Source organism: Python bivittatus, unplaced genomic scaffold, assembly GCF_059951505.1.
Source record: "Python bivittatus isolate LINGU-HERP-01145 unplaced genomic scaffold, Pbiv_v1 ctg000340_np1212, whole genome shotgun sequence".
Lineage (NCBI taxonomy): Eukaryota > Metazoa > Chordata > Lepidosauria > Squamata > Pythonidae > Python > Python bivittatus.
The window spans coordinates 29,557,844-29,571,850 of NW_028277056.1; the positions used below are offsets into that span (position 1 = coordinate 29,557,844).

The 14,007-nt window shown below is 37.0% G+C and overlaps 1 protein-coding gene across 3 annotated transcripts in view; it reads right to left on the minus strand.

Annotated features, from left to right (window-relative positions):
- The window catches only part of BOC (BOC cell adhesion associated, oncogene regulated), a 73,175-nt gene that overhangs the window by 45,761 nt on the left and 13,407 nt on the right, over positions 1 to 14,007 (minus strand). The gene's annotated exons all lie outside the window — the stretch shown is intronic.

Here is a 14,007-nt window from a genome sequence, read left to right on the forward strand (position 1 = left end):
CTATGACAGATCATGTTTAGGCTAATTTCCATGATATTAATTTGTCAGATTTTATTTGCTACTTTTGAAAAAAATGCCCATGTTTTCAGAATCATTACTTAATTCAACCACAATTAAGGACTGGAATGACTCTAGCACACTGCAACCAAGAAACCTGTAAGAATGATGGATTGTGTCATCCACAATCTAACATATAGCCCCAAATCCACCACAGTATTTTCCAGATACAAAGAGGCCTTAATTGAAAGAAATGCTAACCCGTTTCCTGTCTTACCCTATCCTATCCAGTGAGACCATCATGCTAAAATGGGACATACAGCTCATCCCTCATCTTGCCCAGGTCCCCATATTCTAAAGCTGCAGCAGCCCTGTAAAGGGTAAGTTCTCCTTACATACTTCCTTTCTTCTATATATTGCTCCCCTCACAACCTCACACACTTAATTTTCACTCTTCTCCCCCCTTCAATTCTGTATAAATTCAATTTGACAACCCTGCTAATTGGATAAACGTCGTTCCTTGTGCTCCTTTAAAGCAGTTCTCTTTTCTTTTCTTGTTTTTGGAGGGCGATTGAGACTGTTCTTTAACATGAATTCCATCTGCTTTATTTCTCCTCTCCCTATTCAATATCCTTCCTGAATATTTATGAAGGGTTTGCTGCTGCCACCATTGCCGTCCCAACTTTCTCTCTTTCCTGCCTCCTTCTGCAACCTCTCACCTCCCTCTTTCCCGGCGCCCCCTCCCTCCCAGGTTCCTCCTTCCTCCCCCGCCTGGCTCAGATATTCTCCCCTCCTATCTCTCATTGCCCTGCACAATAACCTTCCAAATGCCCCCCTTCCACCCCGCTTTAGATAAACACAGGCAGTGTCAAGTGTGAGGAGAAGGGGGGAGGGAGTTCAACTGCCAGTCAAGCCCCACGTCTTCAATGAGACCCAGAGGCCTACCCTAATCTGCTGCATGCTTGCCATATGGGAGCTCTGTTGCCCTGGGAAACGCTAACAGGCAGAACGGAGCTTAATAGAGTCCATATTCATTGTAATGCAGTGAGATGGCTCAAGGGACTATTGCCCCTGGGGTCTGTTCTCATTCTTCTGTTCCTTCTCTTTCTTTCTTGCCCCCCCTTTTTTCATTCTTTCCTCTTTTCAAAATACAAGGTCCCTAGAGAGCTCTAATCTGGAGAGGCCGAGGCTCAGTGAAGGGCCAAGGTTTGGAGCTGGCAGAGGTGAAGAAAGAGAGCTAGGAAGGTGAGGGAGATGAAGAAGTGAAATGGACAGTAAAGGAGCAACTAATAAGCATGCTCTAGGGCAGCTGTCAAGATGTCTCCTTGTCCTGGGTAGACCTATGTGCAGCAGTTGCAGAAGTCTTTCGCCCTCAGAATCGTTGTCCTGGATAGGAAAGCTGGAGGGTGTGGAGATCACCTAGAGAGAGTGTGAATAAGGACATCAGTTTGCTGCATAGTACTTGTTGGATGAATGCAGGAAGGCACAAGAAAGGCCTGATCTCAGCAAAACTCAGCCAAATGAAATGTGCCAGTCCCAGAAAGCAATTTCAGGAAGAGTGGAAGAGTGCAGGGTTTGCTAAAAGATCTTTTGCCATTTGGAAGGACATAATGACCATTATATCCATTATCTGTTTGATAAATAAATAAACACAGCAATTGCCTTGAATGGATAAGAGAATCTCTTCAGGAAGCTTGAAAAAAGCAGTCTTTAAAAACAAAAAATTCTCCTGCAACTCAAAATATCATGGGGAAAGGGAGCCTTAGCTGACAACTGTGTTTGAATGAAGTGCCAAATTATTTCCTTCTAGCAATAATGCTCATTGGGACCAAAGCAATCAAACTGTTTCCAGCCACTACGCCATATCACAAGGGAATTCTATAACAATTCTCTAATGATTTTCTTTCTTTTAAGCTCTAATGTTCATATTGTTCAGTTACTTCAAAGAGAACATGCTACCTTCAAATGAGGAGATGAGCTGGAAAAAGTGTTTGGTGTCACCAAGTAATTCCCAATACTGTAAATGCTATAATATCTACAATGAAAGTTAACATCCTGTGTATTCTTGAATAATTTTCAAGAAAACAGCATACTTATCCCATAAAATAAGTGCAAATTGCTATGCTTTTACATTTAAAAAAAAACGACTTAATAAGTTCTTCCTAAATTTTATACCTAGATTTTGTGACATTCTGTAATGTTAGATGACCATATTTTTTAAATGTAGATTTAGAAACCGGTTTGGCATTTGATGAATATGAGATATTCAGACAGACAGACATTTTTCCCCTTGTGTTTTTTTGTTTCATTTGTTGTTGATTGTTTTGGTTGTTTTTCATAAGTTCTTTTTCTGTTTCAGATAAATAAATCTAAATAAAATTTTTAAAAATCTAAAAAACCTTTCAAACAGGACCCCTAGTGGAAGACTTAGATATCTGCATTATTCTGGCATTCCTCTAACTTCACACATCCTGATGCCCACATATGTTTGACAAATTTATTTAATGTATACATTTATACATTATATTTAAAGTATACATTTATTTTATACTATAACCTACCTGTATAAAATTGGCTTGCAATGGCACAGGAAACCACATATATTGGTTAGATCAATGTGCACTGATAACAGACATACAATAAAGGAATATATGTCTTAATTTAGGATCTTTGTTCCTTGACTATTTTCACTTTCAGGTAGTGATCTACAAACCACCCAACAAATAAATTAGTAATGATTTATAGTCATATATAAATTTCCTTCAAATTCCCTCTATATGCCAAACAAGGGGCATAATCCAGGTTTACCATAATATTAATGTTTTTAAAAGTCCTCTGCTCAGGAGTCTGAGCAACTTTTACAAAAGTTCCAAAATTTATCACTATACTTATCTGAATTATTATACTCTTACTTACCCTTGGTTGAATTACTAGCTGATACTTGGAGAAAGGGAGGATACACTGACTATATGAATTCATTAATATCTATTCAAGACAGATATTTGATGGACTAATCTCTTCTTAAGAAAACATGTTTGAACCTAGTTTTGTAATAGCTCTTCTAGTTGCTAATATCTTCCATTCAAGCAAGAAGTTAGTGAAGGTAATGACAGTTCCATTTCAGTACTGACATGCTGTATGAAGTAAATTATCTAGACACATTTTAATCTGAATTTAGAACTGCTTTTGGCCTTGGCATAGTTTTGTTCAGTCAGATAGATTATTCTTATTAGTTATGACAAGTTAGACTTTGTTAATTCTTCATGTCTCAGTGGCTTTTTACACATCCATTAGGGAAACGTGTTAGAACCGTCCCAGAGACTTTGTTTCAGAGACATATTGATACATTTATTTTGTTCTTATCTGCAGGGTCTGTTCCAAAATATACTTTTGGCAGGAAGAACACTGCTTGGCTCTTGTGCTACAGAGACTTGCCTTGGCTCATCGTAACTTCAATGCTCTTTAAAATCTATAAGAAGTCTCTGAGGGATTTCATCATGAGATTTGGAATGAGATGTATTTAATATGCTGACATTCTATTTCTTCTGTATTTGTTTATTAACATTTCTGGGTTGGCAACTTTTATTATTAAAAACAATCCTAAAGCAGTGATTTTCTTTAATATTCCACTTCTTATAAATAACAATGATGCCAAAGCGATCACAATATAATTTTTCAAATGCACAATATTATTCAGTTAAAAAAGTACTACTACTACAACAAATCTCCAATCATCATGCTGTATTAAGCCCAATTAATGAATCTGGAAGAAAATAATAATCTTCAGCAGGTGCCCAAAACCAGCTAAGAGTGGCATCAATTTGAAGAGAAATATGTTCTATAGCTAGCGTGCCACCATTTAGAAAGGCCTATTATTATGAATTCCAGTCTATTTGTGATGATGGTATATCCAATGGGCTTAGCAGGTCTGAAGAAATGAGCAGAATGCTACCTGGAGAGTTGCTCACTTAGATAACCAATACTGTAAAGCATTTAGAGCTTAATATGTCAAAGTAATAAATTGAATTAGCCAAGTGACAAACAGGCAACTAGTGCAGATCTTTAAAGATTGACATTACATGGTGTCACAATACCATAACTCTCATGGCATCATGCCCTGCATTTTGTACAACCTAAGTCTCAAAAACTGTCTTTTAGCACTAGAGTACATATAATGCATTGCAATACTCTAATCGGCAGGTTAGTAGAGTATGCAGATAGGTTATCTTTATCCAGACAGAGCTGCAGTCAGAAGTACTACTGTACGTGAGTCCTCAGTGACAAGACAAAAGCAAGGAGTACTTCCAGAATATGCACCTGTTGTTTTTGAGAAAGTGGAATTCTACCCGAAACAACCTGTCTCCCTGAGTTCCAGACCCAGAAACTACCAGTCAGGAACTCCACCATTTTGTTAGAACTCAGTTTCATTGTACTTCTCCATATTCACCAACCCATTAATCCTTCTTGTCATTTGATTCATGGGAGGTTGTGCAGTGTGAATAATGTCTGGATATAATTATACTGGGCGGGGTAAAGTCAATAAATCTGAAGCTGAATCCAGACAATACAGAACCCTATGAGCATGTGTTTTTATGTTCAAAAATTGGTTCTGTGTTCCAGACAGAGCTGCATTTCAGCTGAAAGAGCAGTAGCATAACTTGAGATATTCCTTGATACAGTATTTTTACTTAAGCCAAGTGGATGTTGTATGTCAGACCACCTTTCATCAGTTTTGGCTGAATCTGCAAGTACAGCTGTTCCTCAACAGAAATAAATCCAGCCCAAACGGTTCATGCTCTAAGAACCTCCTGAATGGACCATTATACCATTGTATATAGAGCTGTAGAATTCATTAGACAGCTTTCAATCTGCAGAATGAGACTTCCAGAACATTAACTGTGGAGGAATGATGGAATCACAGTACGCCAGCATTTTGAGAGAGCTGATGGTCTATTTGCTTCTATGATTTTCAAATGATGATTTTCATCTTTCAGTCTCTTGGGTTACAAACATTTGAAAAGAGAACTTTTCTGTGTATGAGCCTGTCAGGTTTTAAGATCTTCTGAAGAAGTTGTTTTTCCAGTTGCATTGAGGACTATCCTCTTCCCATTAAAGTACAACTGCTACTAATCCAGTTATATTCTTGACATCAGGAAAAAAAACCTTGCTTTTTGTTACAGCTTGTTAGTGTATTTTATCTCCTTTAAAAACTGTTTTATGTCTTTAGTATTTTATATGACATAACCATTTTGATCTTCTTTTATACGGCACTTTAGTATTTATGTGATGAAGAGCAGCTTAAAAATAAGAAAACAAGTGAAGCAGTTTTGACTATCTCAGTTACTTTTTCATCTAACCATTTATCTCCAGGATCAGATTATACGGATCAAATTTTTGGTATTATATATTTGAAGTTTGACATCCTGCCTAATCTAAAGGCCTGATATTATCCTGGTTCACATGTAACGAATGTTAAGCCATATGTTTTGTTTTTGACTTCATTCATTCACAGAGGCATGAACCTATCCACTGTGGTTTACAAAATATAATTTCATTCTTGGGATGGATTTGCATGTCATGTTAAGCGAGAAGTATCTGAATCCCGCAAAGTTTAAGATGTAATGTTATATAGGAAAGACCTTGGGAGATTGGGCCAAGAGATGCAGCCTAAGGAACGTCAGATAAGAGTGAGCATAGTCCACAGCTGGATAGAGGATAGGGCAAGAGGCTCAGAAGAGACCCTCCCTAGTTTCTCTGGCTATAAAGGAGATGGGGGGAGAATTGTACTTTGTGACTTGCAAGATTTTGTTAATGTAACTTTACAGTAAAGTAGACTTAGCTCATCTGGCCGGGTTTCCTGTCTAGTCTACTTAGTAAGGCTGACAATGATGACCCTTCATAAATTGCCATTGAAGATAAAAATTACTATATAAATATATATCTAATTGTTATTAAAAGTTTTAAAGAAGAAACTTTTAAAAATGTTTTAATAAAAATTATATCTATATTTATATAATATAAAAATTACTAGATACTTGGGCATAATGCTATTAATTATATTTAAATAATTTAATTCAAAACAAATTTTGTTTTTGTCTTTATCCTGTCTACTTTTGCCCAGCCTGAGGAGAATCCCTAGTGCACCACTCAAAGATCAATTCCTTGGCCCAAAAAAGCAATGAATAAATGAGTAAATAAATAAGCCTTTTTATTCACACATGCAGTGTTTCCTTCCTAATAAAGATAAACAAACTAGGAAGCCTTTAATCAACCACAATTTCCATTTTGTCAGGAAATTATGGTTACTACTTCAGAAGAAATTAAGATGTTAAACCACAGCTTGCAGTTCTTTCATATTTTAACTTGTTTTGAATTTGGTAAATATGACTTCTAATTTCAGCTGAACTTTTTTAAAATAATATTTTAGAGACTTCTTGATTTTATTTCATTTCATTCAAACGGGCTTTGTGGGCTAATTCATATGACACAATGAATCATGTTAAGGCTCAGCAATAAATGGATACAGTACTACTAAGCAGTTTGTTTAGTGAATCATCTGACTCAGGGAATCTGAAGCTAACATCTTTTCTCTTGGAATAAGCCATGCTAACTTAAATGCCATGCTAAATAAACCGCAATCTGTAATTGATTAGCTGACTCAGAAAGGAGCTAGTGAATGCAGTCAGCATAATGTATTCTCATTTAATTAGAAGGAAGGTTATGCCACATGAACTTTTTATATGTGCAAAAAAAAAAAAAAAAGAGGGGGGATATTATATCTTGGCACTAGATATACTTATTTGATTCAGTTCTGTGATTAATGCTCACCCATTTGTTCTCAGGTACAATTTTATTCCCATTATTGAGCTTAAAGAGTGAATGCCAATAGAGATAGAGCCTTAATGGGCAACTTAAAAAACAGAAGGACATATCAGTGTGCTTGGCTTATAATGAAGTACTAAAATTGGGGTGAGGGGACCTTGAGGAAAAGCTACAACACATACACTCAACAACACAATAAAGACTTGGCATGGCCACTAATTACTGTATGGTTAACTTTAGTTGGAAAAAACAAAAAATCAGGCATGAGGAGAAAAGGGTGATTAGCGCCATGAACAACTGCACTCCAGTTGGGAGAAAAGCAAATGCTATAACATTTTGTTGTAAGTCCATTTGTGTTTCATAAGATGAAGATTCCCTCCCCCTTAACCTCCCATGCTTCTCTTCTCCAAACTCTCAAACAGGCAGCAGGAGAAGGTCCAGCTGGAAAGCTTGCTTGCACTGACACAGTTTACATTCTCCATTTCCCCATTCCCTCCACACCACTTTCCCCACACTCCAAAAGTTCTCTCAAGCAGCCTTTAAGCTTTAAACAAATATGAGTTTATAAAGAAACAGTCTGCTCCTGTTTCTGCCATCCCTTCATCCTGCCTTTCCCCTCACAGCCAAAGCTCAACAGAGATGGCATGAACAGCACGTGTTCAGAAAACAAACACATGGAGCACAGCCAACAATGAAGCTGGATTTGGCATGCCCTGTTTACCAAAAGGAATAAGGAATAGGAAGAAAGGAAAACAGCAAAGTTGATTGGAATTATATACCACTCAGAAAAACATATATGTATAAATAGAGAGAACAATGCCTTCAGTTCTCATGAACTCAACTTCTTCTGTTTCCAAGTAATTCTACTCTTTGTGGGTTCCTACCCACATCTTAAATTAAAAACACAATTCTATCTACTTATTATCCTAAAAAAAAAAAAAAGGGAAGAATTAGGTTTTCTCAAGTTGTCCAAAAGTATGTCTCACTGCAAACAAAGACCATTGTTGGTTGCAATATATTCTGCCTTTTCCTCTAGTCTCCTGCACTAATTTTTTTGGCTTAAATCCATGTGGCAACTTGCATTCCCCCTGACCTTCTCCCCCAGCTCTTTCAATGTCTTTTGTTGGGTTCAGGATAAAAACATTGTGGAGTGGCTTAGTTCCATGAGGTTTCTTCCCAAACCATAATGCATTAAATCTCTTTCAGAAGATTTTCAGATATGTTTGGTATAGTTGTAAAACCAGGTGAGATCTGCCTCCTGTCAAGCTCTGTATGGAAGGTTCAACTTTTTAAAAAGAATTGCTCATGCTAATATTTAGAGGAAAATCTCCATGCATGTTCCAGCACCTTTCATAAATATCTTCATAATTCTGTGGGACCAAGTAATATGCAAACTGAAATGTAATTATTTGTGATACACATCTATGCATTCAATAAAATACCCAATGAAATTTTTTTAATAAAGTTGTTATATCATACTTTAAATATCAACATTAATTTTCATATGGCATCATTGACCCACTCACTGCACCTCTTGGGCTTCCCAAAATATTACATGCGGCCATTGGCAAACAAAAAGTAGCCATTCTTGGTCTAGGCTTAAGGTTCATTTCAGTTTATCAGTTTATCTACTACACTTTACCTCCACAGACTGAAAACTTCAGACGTGGCATAAATTACAAGACGATCAGACTGCACTGTGATCTCTTAAAATGTCAGCTAAGGACCAAACATGGGGGGCAGAGTTCATAAATATTAAGTGAAAGACCCATCCCTGTTCTTTCCACCAAAGCATACAATTTTCTCAGTGCAGCACTAAAGATCTATATGAGTGTTCTGAATTTGGATATATTCACCATATCCAGATTCCTTATACCAAATTGTGATTCCCCAATGTGGTGCCTAGGGGGAACAGTGTGCTCTTATTGCCCACAGCTTCCCTAATGTACCTAATTATATATTTTCAGATTATTTTAATTTTTTAAAAAATGAATGGGAAGCTACAAAGCAAAGCACCAGCCTCAAGCATAACTTATATTGCATCTTTTCTGGGTCTCTCAAAGATTCCAATGTGAAATTGGAATGTAAAAATGTAAAAGTAAGCTTAGATGCTGCCTGGTTCTATATCTTTTTGTAAATGGATGGTTTTTGATTGGCCACATCCTCTATGGCAACCATTTTGTGAAAGTTTAGATTCTTTCCCAGTTGTATTTATACCCACAGTATCATTCCATCCTTCCCTTATTCATTTTTTATTAATCTGGAAAAAAAATAATCAGGCATAATCCAATGCCACCCGCCATGATTAAAGCAACAAAAGTTTTAATCATCTTTCTTCTGTTTTCTTATAACCTAACCACTTAGCTCCCTTTTTCAGTTAAAACAGAAATTTGGCAATGAAAAAAACTAGATTCTTGTCAATCTCATTCTTGGCACGGTGTAAGAATGTTTGCTGTCCAAACACTCAAGCTAAGCAAGGAATATTGTTTTATCCATAGAAAGAAGAAGGAAATTTAAAGCTATTTCAGAGACAGGGAACTGATTAAGGAAGACACATGGTGCCTTGGGGGTAATATTCAGTCTCTAATCTGTAATCTCTGATTATTTAAAATATAACTAAAAAATTGATGTTTCCCTTTAATCAAGAAAGATCTGCCAATGTATTTGAGGATTACTGCTGGTTGTTAATTTTCATGAAAACATTAGCCTATCCAATACAGTTAGGTTGACGATAATGAACTATGAAAGCATGTTAAAGATTTTACAGGACACTTGTGGGGACAGTGTACTGAACATTTCATATACTTCAGTTAATAAAGGGGTTAACACTAGGATAATGTCAAAACGTTTGCTTCCTTTTCCAAGCAAAACACATTTTTGGCAGTGTTCCTCATCTGGGGAAGAGTCATTCCACTCCTTCTCTTTTCCTCCGCCTTCTCTGCTCAACAAATGAATCTCATTGCCCAACACACTCCACAACTAGTTTCATCTTAATCCAAACTCATGGTATGTTTCAACTTCTGCCAAAAAGATTTAAAAAAAAAAACTTCTATGTAAAGAGAGAAATAAAAAGAATAGAAGAGGGCTGCTTACTGTGTGATGATTATTCTATAGAAAGGCGTTGGAAGTAGCAGAGAGCAGAGATCTTACTTAGATGATCAGAGACTGTCTTGAAGCCAGCATCAAATAGGCCACAAAAGACCATTTGCTCCCCATATGATCTTTCTTTCCCCTACAGCTATAGTTTAGAAATTTATATTCTCCACTCTAGCACCAACCTACTTCTGTTTTTTCTTCTTATTTGGATCCTAGTTCCAGCCACTGTCATCCAAGAACAGAGTAAAACTGGCACACTTCCTCCCCCACACCCAAGAGCTAGGAATCAGACAACTGTCTCCAAAGATCATTCCTGTGGCCAAAAACAAGAGGGTTGACTTCCCCACAAACCCAGGATGATTCAGGAGTCATCAGACAAAACCAACTTTCTGGATATTCAACCTCCCCTCTCCAACCAACAGAAATAGAGGTACTGTCAAGGCAAAGCATGAGCCCATTCTTTGTATATTTTCTTGCCACTTCAAGTTTGCCTGTCTAAGACTTTCAGAATTACTGATGTGTGGTTATGTGTTCTCATTCTCTAAATATTCTGTGCTTTTGTCTTCAACTTACTTAAGATCTTACTTAAGGTGCATTGCAGCAACTGTACCACAACTATCTTTTGAGGAATACAAGAATGAAAGAAACTAAAACATCAGGTAAAGTAAAAGAAAATTAATTTAGAAGAGAAAAAGTATTAAAAGTTCAGTTTGTGCTGCAAATTGAACTTAAATGAAACCCCAGGTCTGTAATGAGTGAAAACAACAGCCCTAAATATAGGCTGTCTAAAACTGGTGGGATCATCTGGAGTTTCAGGAAATACAAATGGTCAAAATACAAATTCACCTCTTACATATGGGAATAGTATGGGGCTGGACAGGCCCTGGAAGATGTACTTCTGTCATTATATCAGTGCCAACAGAGCAAACAATACACTGGTCTATCGAAAAGACTGTTTAACTGCCACTAATGCATATTTCACCTGCAGCTTGTACAGGCTTTATATTATCACTTGCTCCTGGCTTTTATTTGTTGTAATAGGCTACCCTTTTCACAATCGGTACACTCCAGATGTATTGGGCTGCAACTCCTATATCTATCACCAGCATGACCAATCTCTGTTTCCTGGGGTGATAAGAGTTATAGTCTACCATACTGGAGGGAATCAAGCTGAAAAAAACTGTATTAGATCAAATAATTTGTCCCAGTGTACTGTTTACAGCCTTTATTTCTATCCCAAAGTTATCCTTTCACTTAACTGCAATATGATGCAATTCCATTGCCTCAATATCTGATATCAGTCATTAAAATACTATCCTTGGTTTGTGGAATTCTCACTGCTGTCTTTAAATGGTTTCAATGCCAAGCTTAGCCTAGAATGTAGTTGATATAAAGGTATCATGCCATGCCATGCTCGGTTTGGAATTCTGGTGGCTAGGACACAACCACATTTTCCCTGCTCATGGTCTAATTTTGCACAAATTAATGTTTACTGAGTTAATTTTTCTAGATTTGTAAGATACATTACATTGTAAACTAACCAAACAATCTGGGTACCCATAACTTTCTAAGCCACCAAAAAAAAAAAAAAAATCTAATGAAGGTTCAGACAAGCCAAACTTAACTCGTTGTATCAATGCAATGCTAGGTCTTTATCTGATCTGGTTAATAATATTTTGCAAACCCAGCCATACTGCCTTGCAATATTACATGTCCAATACTCATAGATCTCTTAAAACTGAAATAAGAAAGCTCTGACTTTCTTCTGCTTTTAGTACCAAGTAACAGCTCTCTGCAAAGCTTCATCCATACATACACTCCATTTCTTCAGAGTAAGAAGCATAATCATTTCTTATCTTCTCACAGAGATGTTTATTTCTTCTGTGTAGACTGGGCAGGGAGATGGAATATAGCAGGCTATAGTCTTTGGATAGGATTTTCCTGCCCCCCCCCCCCCAACCATGTCATCTGATCTGCCACAGATTGGGGGAAAGAGTACCTCCCTCAATTTTTCAACCTTGTCTTAAAAATATGTGATAATATAAAAAAAAGTAGGCAAGTACTAGGTAAGCAATTGGCTTTAAATATATTTTGAGAACAGCTAAAAAGGCTATCTGCTGGTACATGATCAAACTATCAATGCAAAGATTATCCTGAAACTGAGCAGTGGCATGGTTGAAAACAACAATAAACACTAGTCTATTAAACTGAGGATGGTATTCTTGATTACAGAAATATGAAGTGAAATATATGATTTTCCACAAAAAACACTGGGTTTATTTGTAGAAAATAATTAGGGTCAATTCAATACAGACACATTCTTCCTCAGGTAAGAATAAGCTGAAAAGATTATCTCACATATAAAAGAGCCCTTAAAAATCAAACCCTTTTACCTCCTTTGTGTGCAATTTTAAAGGGAGGCAATATTCACATTCAAATATAATTCACTGCTTTACTGAATTTTAAGGGCTCAACAGAATACTCCTGGCTGCTGCTGTTGTGTCCCCCCTTTACCTTTTATGTTTTCTTATTTATTTATTTATTTATTTATTCTTATTTTCTTAATTTTTTAAAGATACATTTTCCTTTCCATATTGGTGTCCATCCCACAGCCATACTGAAAGACCATGGAGTCATTCTACCAGAAAGTGTAGATACTGTCCACCAATTCCAGAAATTATATTTGGAAAGCTTAAAACTCAACCACTAGAAGCCTCAAATTTCTTGCTTCCTTATAAGAAGATAAGGAATGGAAGTGGGAAGAAAACAAATCCAAGACCTGAGATGATGTATTATTATAATGCTTAATCTGGGATCCTAAGGAAATAGCATTGGATCACTTTAATTATCCTGACATACTTGGAAAAGTATAGTCCTTCCAGGCAACTCTCTTATTTGCAACATACATCTTCAGGGAATGAAGGAAGCACAAATGATCAGCTATCACTAATTCTAACCAATAGGAAGATTTAGGTGATGAAGCAGAAATGGCAGAAAGATTAAGAGAAGTGACTGTATAATACAGGTTTTCTTTCTTTTTTTAAGGGAAAGTAAAGCAGGTTAAAGTTAAATGTTCTTCATGGATTTCCAAAAAATGGATTTCTGTAATGATAAATAGGATTCTGTGGTATGAGAAACTAATGAACAGAGGAGCGCAAGGTAAGTAGTAGTTTGAACAAAAGATATTAAAGTTACAACTACAAATATTTCAACAATGAGAAAAAAGGAAGACAGCACAAGATACCAATATAGGTGCAGAAAACAGTCTGGAACTGTAGCAAAGTATCAGAAAAGCTGGAGCCTGAAGAATGAGCTGAAGTTGGCAAGGGAAGATCAACAAAACTGATTCTTCACATGTGTTCAAAGTAAAAAACACAAAGGATCAGCATATTCAATGGTAAATTGGTCAGCTGAGGCCTTAGTCACAGCTTGGAATGAGCAAGTGGTATGAGCACTGAACCACATTGTCCCTATGTGGCCTCTTTTTGTGCACTGATCCCATCATGCACCTTGGTCTTCTGAGGAGCTCAGGGAGATGAAGTGTCAGAAGAGATGCCTGCAGCACTTTTGGAGGAAGATAAAGAGTGAATCTGAACACAGTTAAAGAGCCAATATTTGGGATTATCTCATGGTGATAAGTTCGGCAAAATGTCAATATTTCTCTGCCCTTACTGTCGTCTGCTGGCCCTGTTTAAAATGACCAGTCTCTGCTGTGAAGGGTTGGGCTACAGGAATTTCTGCTGGGCTGCTGTGAAAAATATTGTAACTCTTTGGCAGATAAAGTTGTTGAGATATGCTCAGAGTTGGACTCCAACTGGCCAAGTCCAGTTGAGGCAAGGTCTCATGAAGTTATCTGAGTTTAATTTGAGTCTGTGACTCCTGATGAGGTCAACAGCATCCAGGCATATTAGATCTAGGTCATTCCTGGCTAACCAGGTGACCTGTAGTTGGGTCCATGAAATGGTATCAGCCCCTCTAAGAGAAGGAGTGGTTTCTCTGGCCCTAAAGGAGGTGGAGGTGTGCACCTTCCTCAAGAAGCCACCCTAGTTCCCACCTTAATGATGTTCTGGAAGTCTTTAAAAATGTGGCTGT